This window comes from Tamandua tetradactyla, chromosome 5 (assembly GCF_023851605.1).
Source record: "Tamandua tetradactyla isolate mTamTet1 chromosome 5, mTamTet1.pri, whole genome shotgun sequence".
In the NCBI taxonomy this organism is placed as follows: Eukaryota; Metazoa; Chordata; class Mammalia; order Pilosa; family Myrmecophagidae; genus Tamandua; species Tamandua tetradactyla.
In genome coordinates this window covers 32,991,499-33,012,874 of record NC_135331.1, presented here as the reverse complement: position 1 = coordinate 33,012,874, position 21,376 = coordinate 32,991,499, and the positions used below count along the sequence as shown (strand labels likewise).

General features: G+C 38.4%; 1 protein-coding gene across 14 annotated transcripts in view; it reads left to right on the top strand.

Annotated features, from left to right (window-relative positions):
* MTMR3 (myotubularin related protein 3) overlaps positions 1-21,376 on the top strand; it is a 238,401-nt gene that overhangs the window by 132,179 nt on the left and 84,846 nt on the right. The window lies entirely within an intron of this gene.

Here is a 21,376-nt window from a genome sequence, read left to right as displayed (position 1 = left end):
TACATAAATCTTTATTCTGCCTCTTGTTTCTACTTTCTGTTTAAGGTAGGGAATTATAATCCAGGTTTTATGAAAAGAAATGTTGTTGCTTTGATTTTAGTTTCTAAATACAAATCATTCCCTGATCAGGAACATTTAGGAACACATTAGCCGTTTAGAGAAGGAAATGTAATCCCAACAGGTTACTTGGCCTGTAGTGTTTAATATTTATATAATAATGTAAGATGTAATTTTTAATAAAAATTTTACATCTTTATTTTTAATTGTAGCAAGATGTACATAACATAAAATTCATTTTAACCATTTTAGGAGGATGATTCTTTGACAATAAGTACATTGACAATACTGTGTAACTTTTACAACTATTTCCAGACTACTTTTATCATCCCAAGATCAAGACTCATATTCATTTAGTAATAACTTTCCTTTCCCCCCACCCACCACCACTGGCAACTCTGTTCTTTCTATCTCTTTGAATTTGCTTATTCTCAATACTTCATATGAGAGAAATTATTTGTCTTTTGGTTTCTGACTTATTTCACTTAGCATAATGTTATAAGACATTTTGTAGCATGTCTCAGGACTTAATTCTTTTTTATGGCTGTATAATATTTCATTACACACACACACACGCACGCACGCATGCACATACTCTATCTCTCTCTCTCTCTCTCTCTCATTTACCCATTCATCTAGTTGATGGAAACTTGGGCTCTTTTCACCTTTTGACTATTGTGAATAATGCTGTAATAAACATAGGTGTACAAATATCTGAGTCCCTGCTTTCAGTTCTTTAGGGTATACCTAAGAGTTGGGGGTGGTATGATTATTCTGTGTTTAATTTTCTGAGGCGTTGCCAAGCTGTTTTCCACAGCAGCTCACCATTTTATGTTGCCACTGACAGTGTACTTGGGTCCCTATTTGTCCATATCCTTGCCAGTACTTATTTCCAGTGTTTGTTTTCTTTTTAAATAATGCTTTTTCTAGGGTTTTTGTTGTGGTTGAGGATTGGAGCTGTCAATTTGTGACTTTTCCAAAATATTTTTGTTCCTAAAGTGGAAATGGAAACAGAAAAGAGGAAAAATTAATCGGTAGTATCTTTCAGACTCCTTTGTGGATTTTACCTGAAGGGGATTGTAGTAATGGCCACCCTCAGAGTCAAACCCCAGAAATCTGAAGTAGCTGATCAAAAGCAGTGATCAGTCATCTAACAACACCCACCCCACTCAGATTTTGAAAGACTTGGTCCTTATAGCCTATCCTGTCATCAGCAAACTGCACCAGGATCCCTGACCACTGTTCCCACTGCTGCCTGCCAACTGCCACTAGGTTGGGGAATGGGGAATGGTAGCCACGTCATCTGCTAGCTTTCTCTCCTGGCTTCCTGTTTCATGAAGTTCCCCTGGAGGCGTTTTCTTTCTTCATCTCCAAAGGTCGCTGGCTGATGGACTCTGCTTCATGGCTTTATTATTATTTTTAAGTAGAGTTGTTTGGAGATTCTAAAAAAAAATGCAAAAAATACTGAGTTCCCATATACCTTGCCCCCACCCCTCATAATTTTCCCTGTTAACATTTTCTATTAACATGGTACCTTTACTTCAATTGATAAAACAATATTGTTATAATAATACTATAACTGTGGTCCATATTTTAAATTAGGACTCATTCTTTGTATTGTACAGTTTTATGGATTTTTTTTTTACATTTTTATTCTGGTACCATTTTACAACCTAAAATTCCCATTTTAACCACTTTCAAAGGTACAATTCATTAGTGTTAATTACATTCACATTGTTATGCTGCCATCCATTACCAAATTATCTGTCACCCACACTAAAAATTTGGCAACAATTAAGCATTAACTCCTTACTCCCCACCCCAACCCCAGGCCCTGGTAATCTGTATTCTAGGGGTGATTCCCTGGTCACTGGGCTGCACTGGTGAAGGTAACACACCTAAGGAATGTGGCCTGGCTTACTTCCTAGTCCCTGGCTCCATCCATGCACTCCTGCAGGCTCTGTGCATCTGCACGAAGCTCCAGCTTTCTGCCTCTCAGTTCCTCGCCCTTTGCAACCAGGGCTGTCCGATGTGGTGCAGAGGTCAGCCCCACTCCCTAACTGTCATCTCAGTCACCCTCCTTTCCCTTCTCTAACTTTTCTGTGGTGCAGGGCAAATCTCGAGGTACTCTATTTGGCCATGTTCCCAGAAGTCCCTTTCTTTCTTTTTTTTTTTGGCAAGGGCAGGCATCAGGAATTGAACCGAGGTCTCCAACATGGCAGGTGAGAATTCTGCCTGCTGGGCTACCATGGCACCGCCCCCTTTCATTACTTTTTATAGCTGAATAATATTTTATTGTATGTATAAGCCCCATTTTATCTCTTCACGTGTTGATGGACACTTAGATTGCTTCCTCTATTTGGCTATTTTAAATAATGCTGTTATGAATATCGGTGCACAAATACTGTTTCACATCCTGCTTTGAGTTTTTTTGAATACATATCTAGAAGCAGGATTACCAGGCTATATGGTAAGTCTGTACGTGATTCTGCCAAACTTTTCCACAGCGCGCTATCATTTTACATTCCTGCCATCAATATATTAGTATTCCTGTTTCTGTACATCCTCTCCGAACTTCTTTTCTTTTCTTTTTTTTTTTAATAGTAGCCATTCTAGTTGGTGTGAAATGTTATCTCATTGTCGTTTTGATTTGCATTAGCCTGATGGCTGTTGATGTTGAACCATGTTGTCATGTGCTTGTTTAGTATTGGTGTATTTTTGCAGAAATTATCTGTTCAATAAAAAATTTTTTTTGCCTTTTTCTTTTGGTTGAGGATATTGAACCCTTACCAGACATGTGATTTCCAAATATTTTCTCTCATTCTCTTGGGTGTCATTTTACTTTTTTGGTAAAGTCCTTTGATCCACAAATGTTTTTAGTTTTAATGAAGTCCCATTTATCTTTTTAAAATTTTGCTGCTTATGCTTTAGGTGTAAACATATCCAGTTTTCCTCCACACCACTTCTTTTTTTTCCCAAACACAAACATTCTTAACTTTTGATCATTCCATTCTACATATATAATCAGTAATTCACAATATCATCACATAGTTGCATATTCCTCATCATAATCATTTATTGGAATATTTGCATCTATTCAGAAAAAGAAATAAAAGGAAAACAGGAAAAAAAGTATACATACCATACCCCTTACCCCTCCCTTTCATTGTTCAGTAACATTTCAAACTAAATTTATTTTAATATTTATTCCCCCATTATTTATTTTTATTCCGTATGTTCTATTCGTCTATTGACAAGGTAGATAAAAGAAGCATCAGCACAAGGTTTTCACAATCACACAGTCACACTGTGAAAGCTATATCATTATACAATTATCATCAAGAAACATGGCTATTGGAACACAGCTCCACATTTTCAGGCAGGTCCCTCCAGCCTCTCCATTACATCTTGAATAACAAGGTGATATCTACTTAATGTGTAAGAATAACCTCCAGGATAACCTCTCAACTCTGTTTGGAATCTCTCAGCCATTGACACTTTGTCTCATTTCACTCTTCCCCCTTTTGGTTGAGAAGGTTTTCTCAATCCCTTGATGCTGAGTCTCAGCTTGTTCTAGGATTTCTGTGCCACGTTGCCAGGAAGGTCCACACCCCTGGGAGTCATGTCCCATGTGGACGGGGGAGGGTGGTGAGATTGCTTGTTGTGTTGGCTGGAGAGAAAGGCCACATCTGAGCAACAAAAGAGGCTCTCTTGGGGGTTACTCTTAGGCCTAATTTTAAGTAGTCTTGACCTATCCTGTGTGGGGTTAAGTTTCATATGAACAAGCCCCAAGACTGGGGGTTCAGCCTATAGCTTTGGTTGTCCACACTGCTTGTGAGAATATCAAGAATTCAACTTGTGGAAGTTGAATTTCCCCTTTTCTCACCATTCCCTGAAGGGAACTTCCTGCACCATTTCTAAAAGCTTGTGATTAGGTGTACACCATTTCTAACTGTGCTTTAGATCTATGCCATTTCTAAAGCTTGTGCTTTAGGTGCTTATATATCCAGTTTTCCCAGCCCCATTTCTTTTTTTTTTTTTGGAGTATTATTTTTTTTTTATTAATTAAAGAAAAAAAGAAATTAACACAACATTTAGAAATCATTCCATTCTACATATGCAATCAGTAATTCTTAACATCATCACATAGATGCATGATCATCATTTCTTAGTACATTTGCATCGATTTAGGAACAGAACTAGCAAAACAACAGAAAAAGATATAGAATGTTAATATAGAGAAAAAAATAAAAATAATAATAGTAAAAAAAAAGACACAAACAGACAAACAAAAAAAACCTGTAGCTCAGATGCAGCTTCATTCAGTGTTTTAACATGATTGCTTTACAATTAGGCATTATTGTGCTGTCCATTTTTGAGTTTTTGTATCTAGTCCTGTTGCACAGTCTGTATCCTTCAGCTCCAATTACCCATTATCTTACCCTGTTTCTAAGTCCTGTTGGTCTCTGTTACCAATGACATATTCCAAGTTTATTCTCGAATGTCGGTTCACATCAGTGGGACCATATAGTATTTGTCCTTTAGTTTTTGGCTAGACTCACTCAGCATAATGTTGTCTAGGTCCATCCATGTTATTACATGCTTCATAAGTTTATCCTGTCTTAAAGCTGCATAGTATTCCATCGTATGTATATACCACAGTTTGTTTAGCCACTCGTCTGTTGATGGACATTTTGACTGTTTCCATCTCTTTGCAATTGTAAATAACGCTGCTGTAAACATTGGTGTGCAAATGTCCGTTTGTGTCTTTGCCCTTAAGTCCTTTGAGTAGATACCCAATAATGGTATTGCTGGGTCGATGGCAATTCTATATTCAGCTTTTTGAGGAACCGCCAAACTGCCTTCCACAGTGGTTGCACCATTTGACATTCCCACCAACAGTGGATAAGTGTGCCTCTTTCTCCGCATCCTCTCCAGCACTTGTCATTTTCTGTTTTGTTGATAATGGCCATTCTGGTGGGTGTGAGATGATATCTCATTGTGGTTTTGATTTGCATTTCTCTAATGGCCAGGGACATTGAGCATCTCTTCATGTGCCTCTTGGCCATCCGTATTTCTTCTTCTGGTAGGTGTCTGTTCAAGTCTTTTTCCCATTTTGTAATTGGGTTGGCTGTCTTTTTGTTGTTGAGTTGAACAATCTCTTTATGAATTCTGGATACTAGACCTTTATCTGATATGTCGTTTCCAAATATTGTCTCCCATTGTGTAGGCTATCTTTCTACTTTCTTGATGAAGTTCTTTGATGCACAAAAGTGTTTAATTTTGAGGAGCTCCCATTTATTTATTTCCTTCTTCAGTGACTTGCTTTAGGTTTAAGGTCCATAAAACCACCTCCAGTTGTAAGATCCATAAGATATCTCCCAACATTTTCCTCTAACTGTTTTATGGTCTTAGACCTAATGTTTAGATCTTTGATCCATTTTGAGTTAACTTTTGTATAGGGTGTGAGAGATGGGTCTTCTTTCATTCTTTTGCATATGGATATCCAGTTCTCTAGGCACCATTTATTGAAGAGACTGTTCTGTCCCAGGTGAATTGGCTTGACTGCCTTATCAAAGATCAAATGTCCATAGATGAGAGGGTCTATATCTGAGCACTCTATTCGATTCCATTGGTTGATATATCTATCTTTATGCCAATACCATGCTGTTTTGACCACTGTGGCTTCATAATATGCCTTAAAGTCAGGCAGCGCGAGACCTCCAGCTTCGTTTTTTTTCCTCAAGATGTTTTTAGCAATTCGGGGCACCCTGCCCTTCCAGATAAATTTGCTTATTGGTTTTTCTATTTCTGAAAAATAAGTTGTTGGGATTTTGATTGGTATTGCATTGAATCTGTAAATCAATTTAGGTAGGATTGACATCTTGACTATATTTAGTCTTCCAATCCATGAACGCGGTATGCCCTTCCATCTATTTAGGTCTTCTGTGATTCCTTTTAACAGTTTTTTGTAGTTTTCTTTATATATGTGTTCTAGTTTGCTAGCTGCTGGAATGCAATATACCAGAAACGGAATGGCTTTTAAAAGGGGTGATTTAATGAGTTGCTAGTTTACAGTTCTAAGGCCGAGAAAATGTCCCCATTGCAACAAGTCTATAGTAATGTCCAATCAAAGGCATCCAGGGAAAGATACCTTGGTTCAAGAAGGCCGATGAAGTTCAGGGTTTCTCTCTCATCTGGAAAGGCACATGGCGAACGCAGTCAGGGCTTCTCTCTCGGCTGGAAGGGCACATGGCAGACACGGCGTCATCTGCTAGCTTACTCTCCTGGCTTCCTATTTCATGAAGCTCCCCGGGAGGCATTTCCCTTCTTCATCTCCAAAGGTTGCTGGCTGGTGGACTCTGCTTCATGGTGCTGCAGCATTCTCTGCTCTCTCCAAGTCTCTCTGAGTCTCCAAAATATTTCCTCTTTTATAGGACTCCAGTAAACCAATCAAGACCCACTCAAATGGGTGGAGACATGTCATCCCCTAATCCAGTTTAACAACCGTTCTTAACTAAATCACATCAACTAGGGAGATGATCTCATTACAGTTTCAAATATACAGTACTGAGTAGGGATTATTCTACCTTTAAGTAATGAGATTTATATTAAAACATGGCTTTCTTAGGGGGCATATATCCTTTCAAACCAGCACATTCCACCCTCTGGCCCCTAAAAAAGACATGTTTTTCCCATATACAAAATACATTAATTTCATAACAATATCAGATATCCTTAAACCTTTCAGTAGCAATACAAACAAAGTATCAAATTAGAGACAGTATAAAATCTCATCAAATCAGTTACAGGCATGGACTATCCTAAGGCAAAATTCTCTCCATTTGCTCTGGACCTTTGAAAACTCACAACAAGTTATTTGCTGCCAACATACAAAGGAGGAACATTCACAGGATACACAGACACATTTCCATAGGGAGGAAGGAACACAGGGGTCACTGGACCCATACAGTTTCGAAAACCCGCAGGGCAAAGTCCATTAGATTTCAAAGTCTGAGACTCATTTATCCTCAGGGCTTTAGAAAGTGGCAGTCCCACCCTTTCCAAATGCCTACGCCTGCCTCTCTCTGAATGCAACCTTGGGGGATATTGGGGAGACCACCTTTCTCTCAGCTCCACCCTCTCCAAGCATTGGGGCCACACCCGGGCTCTCTGCCATCTCCGGGGCACACGCTCAACCCCTCCATGTGGTGGCAGCCAGGCTCTCCCCAAACCCCAAGGAACGTGCTTCACTCTCTCCAAGACCTGAGGCGGCATGACTCTTCCACTGCAACGAGGTGGAAGGCCCATTCTCTGCCTTTGGGGCAAACTCACCCTCTCCATGGGCTTGGGTGGGTCCACTCTCCTGGCCCGAGGCTTCTTGACTTCAGACCTCAGCCTCCACGGTTTTGCCTCTGAAGTTATTTTTCCTCCAATGTGTCCCTTCTCTGAACCCCTCAGTCCAGACTGGCAGCAGCTCTGTTTATACAGGTCCCACAGCACTCTCGTTGGCTTTCTATGCAGTAGCCTTGGATCATGCCCATCAGACATAAGGAGTTTCCACAAATCCTTCCTGGATAACTCCATGTCCGATCCTGACTTTCTCTGAAATGGCTGGCTGGTTCCACATTTGGTTAAATCCACACTCAGGGCACTATACTCTGGAGTCTCCCTTTCTGTAGGCCCAGAATTTTCCAGGACCTCAATTTCTAGTTTCTTTTTACTCAAGAGTTCAGTTCTCAGCTTATCTCTTTCCTTTCGCATTTCACTATAAGCTGTGAGGAGAAACCAGGCTGCACTTTCGACACTTAATTTGGAAATCTCTTCTGCTAAATATCCAAGTTCATGGCTTTTAAAATCTGCCTTCCAGCCAAAGCCACTAGTCAATTTTGCCAGATTATCTGCCATTTTAAAACAAGGGTCGCCTACCATCCAGTCGCTAATAACACGTGCCTTATTTCTGTCTAAGTCCTCATCAGAGGTATCTTCAGAGTTTACATTTCTACCAACAGTCTTTCCAAAGCATTCTAGGCCTTCTCTATCAAGCTTCTCACAACTCTTCCAAAATCTTCCCTTTATCCATTTAAAAAGCCGTTCCAACATGTTTGGTATTTGCAAACCACAGCAGCAGCACCCCACTCTCCGGTACCAAAATCTGTTCTAGTTTGCTAGCTGCTGGAATGCAATATACCAGAAACGGAATGGCTTTTAAAAGGGGTGATTTAATGAGTTGCTAGTTTACAGTTCTAAGGCCGAGAAAATGTCCCCATTGCAACAAGTCTATAGTAATGTCCAATCAAAGGCATCCAGGGAAAGATACCTTGGTTCAAGAAGGCCGATGAAGTTCAGGGTTTCTCTCTCATCTGGAAAGGCACATGGCGAACGCAGTCAGGGCTTCTCTCTCGGCTGGAAGGGCACATGGCAGACACGGCGTCATCTGCTAGCTTACTCTCCTGGCTTCCTATTTCATGAAGCTCCCCGGGAGGCATTTCCCTTCTTCATCTCCAAAGGTTGCTGGCTGGTGGACTCTGCTTCATGGTGCTGCAGCATTCTCTGCTCTCTCCAAGTCTCTCTGAGTCTCCAAAATATTTCCTCTTTTATAGGACTCCAGTAAACCAATCAAGACCCACTCAAATGGGTGGAGACATGTCATCCCCTAATCCAGTTTAACAACCGTTCTTAACTAAATCACATCAACTAGGGAGATGATCTCATTACAGTTTCAAATATACAGTACTGAGTAGGGATTATTCTACCTTTAAGTAATGAGATTTATATTAAAACATGGCTTTCTTAGGGGGCATATATCCTTTCAAACCAGCACAATATGTTTTTTGTCTCTTTAGTTAAATTTATTCCTAGGTATTTTATTCTTTTAGTTGCAATTGTAAATGGGATTCATTTCTTGATTTCCCCCTCAGCTTGTTCATTACTAGTGTATAGAAAAGCTACAGATTTTTGAATGTTGATCTTGTAACCTGCTACTTTGCTGTACTCATTTGTTAGCTCTAGTAGTTTTGTTGTGGATTTTTCCGGGCTTTCGACGTATAGTATCATATCGTCTGCAAACAGTGATAGTTTTACTTCTTCCTTTCCAATTTTGATACCTTGTATTTCTTTTTCTTGTCTAATTGCTCTGGCTAGAACCTCCAACACAATGTTGAATAATAGTGGTGATAGTGGGCATCCTTGTCTTGTTCCTGATCTTAGGGGGAAAGTTTTCAATTTTTCCCCATTGAGGATGATATTAGCTGTGGGTTTTTCATATATTCCCTCAATCGTTTTAAGGAATTTCCCTTGTATTCCTATCCTTTGAAGTGTTTTCAACAGGAAAGGATGTTGAATCTTGTCAAATGCCTTCTCTGCATCAATTGAGATGATCATGTGATTTTTCTGCTTTGATTTGTTGATATGGTGTATTACATTAATTGATTTTCTTATGTTGAACCATCCTTGCATACCTGGGATGAATCCTACTTGGTCATGATGTATAATTCTTTTAATGTGTTGTTGGATACGATTTGCTAGAATTTTATTGAGGATTTTTGCATCTATATTCATTAGAGAGATTGGCCTGTAGTTTTCTTTTTTTGTAATATCTTTGCGTGGTTTTGGTATGAGGGTGATGTTGGCTTCATAGAATGAGTTAGGTAGTTTTCCCTCCACTTCGATTATTTTGAAGAGTTTGAGGAGAGTTGGTACTAATTCTTTCTGGATGTTTGATAGAATTCACATGTGAAACCGTCTGGTCTTGGGCTTTTCTTTTTCGGGCGCTTTTGAATGACTAATTCAATCTCTTTACTTGTGATTGGTTTGTTGAGGTCATCTATGTCTTCTTGAGTCAAAGTTGGTTGTTCATGTCTTTCCAGGAACCCGTCCATTTCTTCTAAATTGTTGTATTTATTAGCGTAAAGTTGTTCATAGTATCCTGTTATTATCTCCTTTATTTCTGTGAGGTCAGTGGTTATGTCTCCTCTTCCATTTCTGTTCTTATTTATTTGCATCCTCTCTCTTCTTCTTTTTGTCAGTCTTGCTAAGGGCACATCAATCTTATTGATTTTCTCATAGAACCAACTTCTGGTCTTATTTATTTTCTCTATTGTTTTCATGTTTTCAATTTCATTTATTTCTGCTCTAATCTTTGTTATGTCTTTCCTTTTGCTTGCTTTGGGATTAGTTTGCTGTTCTTTCTCCAGTTCTTCCAAGTGGACAGTTAATTCCTGCATTTTTGCCTTTTCTTCTTTTCTGATATAGGCATTTAGGGCAATAAATTTCCCTCTTAGCACTGCCTTTGCTGCGTCCCATAAGTTTTGATATGTTGTGTTTTCATTTTCATTCTCCTCGAGGTATTTACTAATTTCTCTTGCAATTTCTTCTTTGACCCACTTGTTGTTTAAGAGAGTGTTGTTGAGCCTCCATGTATTTGTGAATTTTCTGGCACTCCGCCTATTATTGATTTCCAACTTCATTCCTTTATGATCTGAGAAAGTGTTGTGTATGATTTCAGTCTTTTTAAATTTGTTAAGATTTGCTTTGTGACCCAGCATATGGTCTATCTTTGAGAATGATCCATGAGCACTTGAGAAAAAGGTGTATCCTGCTGTTGTGGGATGTAATGTCCTATAAATGTTTGTTAAGTCTAGCTCATTTATAGTAATATTCAGATTCTCTATTTCTTTATTGATCTTCTGTCTAGATGTTCTGTCCATTGGTGAGAGTGGTGAATTGAAGTCTCCAACTATTATGGTAGATGTGTCTATTTCCCTTTTCAGTGTTTGCAGTGTATTCCTCACGTATTTTGGGGCATTCTGATTCGGTGCGTAAATATTTATGATTGTTATGTCTTCTTGTTTAATTGTTCCTTTTATTAGTAGATAGTGTCCTTCTTTGTCTCTTTTAACTGTTTTACACTTGAAGTCTAATTTGTTGGATATTAGTATAGCTACTCCTGCTCTTTTCTGGTTGTTATTTGCATGAAATATCTTTTCCCAACCTTTCACTTTCAACCTATGTTTATCTTTGGGTCTAAGATGTGTTTCCTGTAGACAGCATATAGAAGGATCCTGTTTTTGAATCCATTCTGCCATTCTATGTCTTTTGATTGGGGAATTCAGTCCATTAACATTTAGTGTTATTACTGTTTGGATAATATTTTCCTCTACCATTTTGCCTTTTGTATCATATATATCATATCTGACTTTCCTTCTTTCTACACTCTTCTCCATACCGCTCTCTTCTGTCTTTTCGTATCTGACTCTAGTGCTCCCTTTAGTATTTCTTGCAGAGGTGGTCTCTTGGTCACAAATTCTCTCAGTGACTTTTTGTCTGAGAATGTTTTAATTTCTCCCTCATTTTTGAAGGACAATTTTGCTGCATATAGGAGTCTTGGTTGGCAGTTTTTCTCTTTTAGTAATTTAAATATGTCATCCTACAGTCTTCTTGCTTCCATGGTTTCTCCTGAGAAATCTACACATAGTCTTATTGGGTTTCCGTTGTATGTGATGGTTTTTTTTTTCTCTTGCTGCTTTCAAGATCCTCTCTTTCTCTTTGACCTCTGACATTCTAACTAGTAAGTGTCTTGGAGAACGCCTATTTGGGTCTATTCTCTTTGGGGTGCGCTGCACTTCTTGGATCTGTGATTTTAGGTCTTTCATAAGAGTTGGGAAATTTTCAGTGATAATTTTTCCATTAGTTTTTCTCCTCCTTTTCCCTTCTCTTCTCCTTCTGGGACACCCACGACATGTATATTTGTGCGCTTCATATTGTCATTTAGTTCCCTGATCCCCTGTTCAAGTTTTTCCATTCTTTTCCCTATAGTTTCTGTTTCTTTTTGGAATTCAGATGTTCCATCCTCCAATTCACTAATTCTGTCTTCTGTCTCTTTAAATCTACCTTTGTACGTATCCATTGTTTTTCCAGCTTTTCTACTTTGTCCTTCCCTCCCATAAGTTCTGTGATTTGTTTTTTCAGTTTTTCTATTTCTTCTTTTTGTTCAGCCCATGTCTTCTTCATGTCCTCCGTCAATTTATCAATTTGGTTTTTGAAGAGATTTTCCATTTCTGTTCGTATATTCAGCATTAGTTGTCTCAGCTCCTGTATCTCATTTGAACTATTGGTTTGTTCCTTTGACTGGGACAGATTTTCAATTTTCTGAGCATGATTCGTTATCTTCTGCTGGCGTCTGGGCATTTAATCAGATTTCCCTGGGCGTAAGACCCCGCAGGTTGAAACATTTTTCTGTGAAATCTCTGGGCTCTGTTTTACTTATCCTGCCTAGTAGGTGGCTCTCGTGGCACTCGTCTGTCTGCGGGTCCCACCAGTAAAAGATGCTGTGGGTCCTTTAACTTTGGAAAACTCTCATTGTGGGGGGGGTCGTCAGCCAAAGTGGCTTGGGGGAGTGGCAATCCGAATCTCCCAGCTGGGCTGGGGATCCGCGCACGAGGAGGGTCGCCGGCCTCCACGGCTTGGGGGAACACCTGTACAAATTTCCTGTCCGGCCCGGGGCGCCAAGCTTGGCGAGGTTGCGCCAGCCATTGCGGCTTGGGGAAGTATCTATCCACCGTTCCCAGCCGGACCCGGAAGCCACGTGTTTGGAAGGAATCTGGGTCACCGTTCTCCGTGGCTTGAGGATCTCCGATCCAATTCTCCCAGCTGGTCCTGGGGGCCGTGTGTGTGGGGGGGGCGCCAGCCGCCGTGGCTTGAAGGGACCACCTTTCCAATTCTCCCAGCTGGCCCGGGAAGGAGGGAGGGAGGGACTCCGGCCCGGGGAAGCCCGTGCCCCTCGGCGATCTCACCGGAGCGGGTTCTCCCAGCCAATCAGCCGTTCCAGAATGGTGTACGCTGTCTTCTTGGTCTCTGTTGTGGCTCTGGAAGCTGTTCTGAATCGTTTCTACTTCTCTAGTAGCTGTTCTGGAGGAGGAACTAAGACCCGCGTGTCTTACTAAGCCGTCATCTTCTCCGGAAGTACCCCCATTTCTTTTTGTAAAAAAGATTTTTATTGACAAATCTTCACACATATACAGTCTATACATGGTGTACAGTCAGTGGCTCATCATCACATCGTTGTGTATTTATCACCGTTATCAATTTTTGAACATTTGCATCACTGTGGAAAAAGATATAAAAAAGAAAAACGAAGAACTCATACATACTGTAGTCTGTATCCCTCCCTCTCATTGACCTCTAGTATTTCAATCTGCCCAGTTCATTTTACCCCTTACCCCTCCTGCTTAATTATTTATTTTTATCCATATTTTTTAATTCGTCTGCCAATACCCTGGATAAAAGGAGCATCAGTCACAAGGTTTTCACAGCCACATAGTCACATTGTAAAAGCTATATCGTTATACAGTCGTCTTTAAGAATCAAGGCTACTGGAACACAGTTGGACAATTTCAGCTACTTCCCTGCAGCCACTCCAATACACCATGAACTAAAAAGGGGTATCTATATAATGTGTCAGAATAACCTCCAGGATAACCTCTCGACTCTGTTTGAAATCTCTCAGCCACTGAAACTTTATTTTGTCTCATTTCTCTCTTCCCCCTTTTGGTTAAGAAGGCTTTCTCTGTCCCATGATGCCGGATCCCAGTGAAATCTTGTGAGTTCTGTCCCACTTTGCCAGGGAGATATAAAACCCTAAGAGTCATGTCCTGCATAGTGCAGGGGGGCAGATAGTTCACCTGTCCACTTGGCTTAGAGAGAAGCCATGTTTGAGCAACAAAATAGGTTCTCCGGGGGTGACTCTTAGACATAATTTTAAGTAGGCTTAGCCTAAAATTTGCAGAAATAAGTTTTATAAGGTGGACCCCAGGATTGAGGGCTCAGCCTATTGATTTGGTTGTCCCCACTGCTTCCAAAAATATCAGAAATTCTCTAAATGTGGAGGCTGAATACTTCCTCCCTTTTCCCTAGTCTCCCGTGGGGAGTTCACAAATACTTCTTTATCCATTGTCCAAATTACTCTGGGATATATCCAGGCATCACACTAACCTGGAGAAATCAACAAGCTGTCATGCCCTATTCAAGATTCCATGTACTTACGGTGTTCAACTGAACTGACCATACAAGTTAAATTAGTACGCTACCCAAAATATAAATTTTGTGTCAACTAAACATCTCTCCCTTTGGTATCGCACAGAAGTTGAAACTTTAAAACATGAACGCCACCATCCTTTACCTTGTATTCTGATCTACTGCAGTCCTATCCAGATTAGCTTCATTCATTTGTCTTGTTGAAGTCTGATCCCCTTTTCATCCTTTTAAACAGTTCCTGTATGGGATAATTCTGACTTTCATAGCTTCAGAGCTCTAACTCTGAGTCTCAGACTTCACATAAATACCCAAAGTTTTGGGGACTGACCAGATTATATACAAATGACTCAGTGTTTCAGAATTTAGAAATAATAGTTAGAACTCCTGAATATATGTGACTGCTGTAAATGCTTACAGTCTGTGACCCTTTATAATAGGCTCCAACCTGATAACCCATGCTCTCGACTTCAGTTCACTGAGTTTTTATGTTATCGTTAGGCATGAGTGAGGCATGTTAATATCTGCCTTTAAATCGGCATTCTCCATTGACATACACACACCCAGAAAGAAACAACAGAAACCAAAAAATCTAAAAGATGCTTGATTGCTTGTTTTGGTTTACTTTATGTCTATGGGATTATTTTTGTTTTTTTGTGGGGTTTGTTGTTGTTGTTTGTTTTTTTACCTACTTATTAAATCATTTGGCCTATTTCCATACAAAAAAAAAAAAAAAAAAAGGCTGGTGCTTAAATGAGAGATTGCAATGTAGCACAGCCTAGCAGCTCGGCATTCCTCATCTCAGCACTAGCAGCTCAGCCCAGACCTTTGGAAATGCAGAAAGAAGTCACCCCGGGGAAAGTTGTTGGAACTCAGAGGCCTGGAGAGAAGACCAGCAGAGACCATCTTGTGCCTTCCACGAAAGAAAGAACCTCAGTGGAAAGTTAGCTGCCTTTCCTCTGAAGAACCAACAAAATAAATCCCCTTTTATTAAAAGCATATGAGTGAGGCATGTTAATATCTGTCTTTTCATTTCTGCCATTTCATTCAACATCCACGGCTTAAGATTCATTCACCTAGTTGCATGCCTTACAACATCATTCCTTCTTGTGGCCAGTGAGTAATCTGTTGTATTACACCACAGTTCCCCCGTCCATTCCCCAGTTGTTGTACCCTTAGGTCACCTCCTCTCATTGTGAATTGTGAACAGTGCTGTGTTGAACACCAGTGTCATCTGCATTCCCACACTGAGTTCCTCCAGGTATATACTGAGCAGTGGGGTTTCAGGATCATATGGTAACCCCACCCCTAGCCTCCTATGGAACTACCACACTGCCTTCCAAGGGGCTGCACCTCTCAGTTTCCCTACAGACAGTGAATAGGTATAGCTCTTTCTTCACGTATTCTGTGGCAGTTGTTTCTCTCTGTTCATTTTTAAACAGTTTTATTCACAGATCATGCAGTCCAACCTAAGTAAATAGACATGCCTTTGCCACCATAATCTATATGGAGACATTTCCTTTTCTTCCACAAAGAATCCTTAACTCTCCCCCATGCCTCCGCCTGTTGACATTTAATTTTGGCATAACGCCTTTGTTAGATTCGTTGGAACCATATTACAATGTTATTGTTGACTGTAGACCTAGCTTGCATTGATTGCAAATTTTCCCATATCCCACCCATTTTCAACACCTTGCAGTATTGACATTCATTTTTCTCCCTCATGCAAAAACATGTTTTTGTTTGTAGTTAATCACCATCATTGTCCACTGTAGCTAGACATTCCTAAGTTATACCATCTCAGTCTTTATCTTCTATCTTTTCTTGTGTTTTCATAACATGTCCCCAACCCTTCTCCCTCAGTCAAACTCACCTTCAGCTTCATTCAGTGTACTTATATTATTGTGCTACATTCATGTAGTATTGTGCTATCCATTTCTGAATTTTTACAGTAAGTCCTGTTGCACAATCTGTATTCCTTCAGTACCAATTGTTCCACTTCTACCTTATTTCTATTTCCTGACGAACTGTTCTTAAGTTCGACTCTCAAAATTCACTCATTAATATTAGTTCATGTTAGTGTGACCACACAATATTTGTCCTTTTGTTTCTGGCTAATTTCACTCAGGATAATGTCCTCAAGGTTCATTCACATTGTTACATGCTTTATGACTTTATTCTGTCTTATAGCTGTGTAATAGTCCGTCATATGTATATACCACAACTTGTTTAGTCACTCGTCCATTGTTGGATGTTTGGACTGTTTCCATCTCTTGGCAGTCGTAAATAATGCTGCTATAAATATTGTTGTGCAAATGTCCATTTATGTCCTTGCCCTCAGGTCCTCTGAATATATACCTAGTAATGGGATTGCTGGATCGTATGACAGTTCTATACGTAGCTTCCTGGGGAACTGTCAAACTGCCTTCCAGAGTGGTTGTATGTTTTACATTCCCATCAACAGTGAATAAGTGTGCCTCTTTATCCATGTCTTCTCCAACACTCGTTGTTTTCTGTTTTTTCCAGTATGGCCATTCTGTAGGTGTCAGATGATATTTCATTGTGGTTTTGATTTGCATTTCTCTAATACCCAGTGAAGCTGAGCATCTTTTCCATGTGTTTTTTAGCCATTTGTAGTTCCTCTTCTGAGAAGTGTGTGTTTATGTCTTTTGCCCATTTTTCAGTTGGTTTGTTTGTCTTTTTTCTTGTTGAGTTGAAGAATCTCTTTATATATTTTGGATACTAAACCTTTATCTGATATGTGTCTTCCAAATACTGTCTTCCATTGCATACACTGGCCTTTTTAGAAGTGTTTAATTTTGAGGCGATCCCATTTGTCTATTTCTTCTTACAATGTTCATGCTTTGGGTGTAAGATCTAGGAAACCACCTCCTATCAAAAAGATTTATAAGCTATTTCCCTGCATTTTCTTTTAAAAGTTTTATGGTCTTAGCTCTAATGTTTAGGTCTTTGACCCATTTTGAGGTGATTTTTGTATAGGGTGTGAGATATGGACCCTTTTTCATTCTTTTGCATACTGATATCCATTTCTCCAAACACCGTTCATTCAAGAGGCTGCTCTGTCCCAGGTGAGTTGGATTGACCACTTTATCAAAGATCAATTGTCTGTATATGAGAGGGTCTATTTCTGAACACTCTGTTTGATTCTATTGTTCAGTATATCCACCTTCATGCCAGTGCCATGGTGTTTTGACCACTGTAGTTTCTTAATATGGTTTAAAGTCAGGTTGTGTGAGACCTCCCACTTCATTTTTCTTTCTTAAGGTATTTTTAACCATTTGGGGTACCCTGCCCTTCCAAATAAATTTATTAGTTTTTCTATTTTTTTAGAGTAAGTTGTTGGAATTTTAATTGGTGTTGCATTGAATCTGTAAATCAGTTTGGACAGAATAGACATCTTAACCATATTTAGTCTTCTAGTCTGTGAACATGGTATGCCCTTCCATTTATTTAAGTTTTCTGTGATTTCTTTTAGCAATTTCTTGTAGTTTTCTGTGTATAGGGTCTTTCGTATCCTTAATTAAATTCATTCCTAAATATTTGATTCTTTTGGTTGCTATTGTAAATGGAATTCTTTTCTTGATTTCCTCCTCTGATTGCTCATTATTAGTGTAAAGAAACACTACTGATTTTTGGGCATTAATCTTAGCACCATTTCTTAAGTAGACATTCTTTTCTCATTGAGTGCACTTTGTACCCTTGTCAAAAATCAGTTGATTATAGATGTGAGGGTTGATTTTGAATTCAGTTTGATTTCATTAGTCTATACAGATGTCCTTTTGCTAGTACCATGCTATTTTGATATTGTATCTTTGTGATAGCTTGTGAAATCAGGATCTGTAAGACCTCCAGTTTTGTTCTTCATTTTCAAGGTGGTTTTGGCCATCATGAATTATAACTATTATAAGTATTAAAAATTGTTTTGTCTTCTTATTGAATTGCTGTTTTTACCAATATGTAGTGTTTTCCTCTTTCTCTTATATCAATTTTTTATTTAAAGTCTATTCTTTTGGCTACTCATATGACATAATGAAATTCTTTTTCCATCCTTTCACTTTCAACCTACTAGTATGTTTGAATTTAAGGAAAGTTTTTGGTAAACAGCATATTGGGTCATGCTTTTTTTTTAAAATTGGTATGTGGTCCAGGAATTGAACCCAGGTCTCCTGCATGGAAGACAAGCATTCTACCAGAGCCACTTTGTACCCTTGGATTATGCTTTTTTTATCCATTTATTTGACTGGGGAATTAAAACATTTTTTAAATAAAAGCCAATCAACATACAACACGAACATTTTTAACATATGAACATTCCATACTTGGTGTACAATCAGTGACTCACAATATCATCACATAGTTGTATATTCATCACCATGATCATTTCTCAGAAGATTTACATCATTCCAGAAAAAGAAATAAAAGGAAAAAAGAAAAAACTCAAACATTCTATACCCCTTACCCCTCCCTCTCACTGACCACTAGTATTTTCCTCTACCCAATTTATACCATTTTTATTTAAAGTGGCTACTGATAATGCAGGGCTTTTTTCTGCCATTTTCCTGCTTGGTCTTTATAAGTTTTATACTTTTTATGTCACTTAATTCCTTTAATACCTATGTTCAAAATGTAGCATTTTGAATCCCCTTTCCTTTTCTTCGGTATATATATTCCAGATATTGTCTTTATAATCACCATGAGGCTGAATTTTAGCATCCTGAATCTAAAACAGTCATGTTTGATTTGATACCGGCTTAAGTTCAATAGCATACATAAATACTGCTCCTCTGCCCCTTGGTCCTCCCCCAACTTTTTCTACCTTTCCAATATAGATACTTTTTTTTTTTTTTTAACATGGGCAGGCACCAGGAATCGAACCCGGGTCATCTGGCATCACAGGCAAGCATTCCTGCCTGCTGAGCCACTGTGGCCCCCCCCCAACTTTTTGTTGTACTCATTATAAATTGTATCTTTATACATCGTAAAATATGAAACTGCACATTTAGCATATTTTTTTGTGCATTTGCATTTTACAATGTGCAAGAGTAAAAAGTGGGTTACATACCAAAAATTACAATACAGTTTTACTAACATTTGTAATTACCCATTTCTTTAACTTTACCAGAGGTTTTATTCATTTTTGTCACTTTGGTCCACTGTTAAGTGTTTTTCATTTTAGTCTGAAGAACTAATTGTAGCATTTTGTAGGGCAGATCTATTGGTAACAAACTCCCTCATTTTTCTTCATCTGGGAATGTCTTAACATCTCATCATTAAGACATTATAAAATTATTCATTGGTAATTGTCCCCCACCCCCACCCCCCAGTTAAATAGCCGGTCTCACTGTCTTCTTCTTTTAGTGGCTTTTGGTGAGAAATTAGTACTTAATTTTTGGGGGGCTCTTTTTTATTATGTAGCACATTGCTTTTCTCTTGTAGCTTTCAGAACACTTTTCCTTGTCCTTTGCATTTGATAGTTTGACTATATTGTACCTGAGCATGATTCTCTTTGAGTTACCCTGTTTGGGGTTCATATTATACATCTTGAATGCATATATTTATATGTTCCATTAAATTTGGGAAGTTTTCTGCCATTACTAATTTTAATGTTCCTTCCTCCCCTTTCTTCTCCTTCTTGAATTCTCATGATGCATATATATATATATATATATATATATATTGGTATGATGGTATGCCATAGATTTCATAGGCTGTGTTCACTTTTTTCATTTTTTTCTTGCTGTTCCTCAGACCACATCATTTCAGTTTTCTTATCTTTAAGATCACAGATCCTTTTTTCTGCTAGCTGCAATCTGCTTTTGAAATCCTCCTGTGACTCTTACATTTTATTCACTGTGGTCTTCAACTCCAGTATTTGTTTGGTTCCTTTTTGAAATTTGTCTCTTTATTAAATTTCTTATATTGTTCATTCATTGTTTTCCTGATATCTTTTTGTTCTTTTTTACTGTTTTCCTTTATTTTTTTGAACATATTGAACACTGTTTTTAAAAATTCTTTGCCTGGTGTGTCCACAGTCTAGTCTTCTTTTTACTGAATTTCTTTGCTTTTCTTTCAAATTGGCCATAATTTCCTGTGTCTTTCTTTGTCTTATAATCTTTTTTTTTTTGCACAGTATCCTTTTTAATATTTTAAAGTGTTAACTCTGTTGGGCTTAGTTTCTGAGCTGACTCTTTAACTTTGTGTCAGGCTAGTGTTGTGAGAGAGATTTTCTGAGGACTTTTTTATCCGTCTTAACCAACTCTCCCCTACCCCAGTCTCTTATTCATCACCCTCTTTGTTTCCTTCATTACATTTAGCTCAGTTTGTAATTATTATATATTTCTATCTTCCACACTGAAATATAAATTCCATTACCACAGTGTCATAGTATAGTAATGCTCTCAGATACTTGTTCGCTGACTGAAATACATCATAGCATTTTAGTGTCTTTACATGGTGTGGATGCCATACTGGAGACCAGGGTTCGATTCCTGGTGCCTGCCCATGCACCTATATATATATATATATAGTATATATATGTATTTTATAATAATATATGTATATGGTATGAAAATAGGAAGCATAATTTCTGAGTAAAGGCTAGTTTCAATTGATTGAACTTTTAACCCTAAATGGGAAATTTTTGTCTGTTATATATGTATTCATTTAAAAATTGGACTTAACGGGGAAGATAGCTAATGTGATTATGACTGTGGATCAAGAGTTTACTTTGTAACTGAAATCTGATTTCCACTTCACTGTCACTGTGGGTGACTACATTTCAGTTGGGAAAACTAACCTGATGCTTGTGGTTATTCTTTAAAATTCTCTTCAAAAAATCTTAAAAGACAGTAAATGCATATTGATAAGTTTGGTGCATAAACAAGGTTTTCTTTTTTAAGTTTTTAAAAAAATTTATTAATTAAAAAATTAAGAAACCAAATAAAACATCAACATATAATCAGTAATTCACAATATCATCACTTAGTTGCATATTCATCGTTTCTTAGAACATTTGCATCAATCCAGAAAAAGAAATAAAAAGACAATAGAAAAAGAAATAAAACGAACTCAGGAAAGGGAAAAAATAAGATTATACCTACCATACCCCTTACCCCTCGCTTTCATTGATCGCTAGCATTTCAAACTAAATTTATTTTAGCATTTGTTCCCCCTATTATTTTTATTCCGTATATTCTACTCGTTTGTTGACAAGGTAGATACAAGGAGCATCAGACACAAGGTTTTCACAATCACACAGTCACATTGT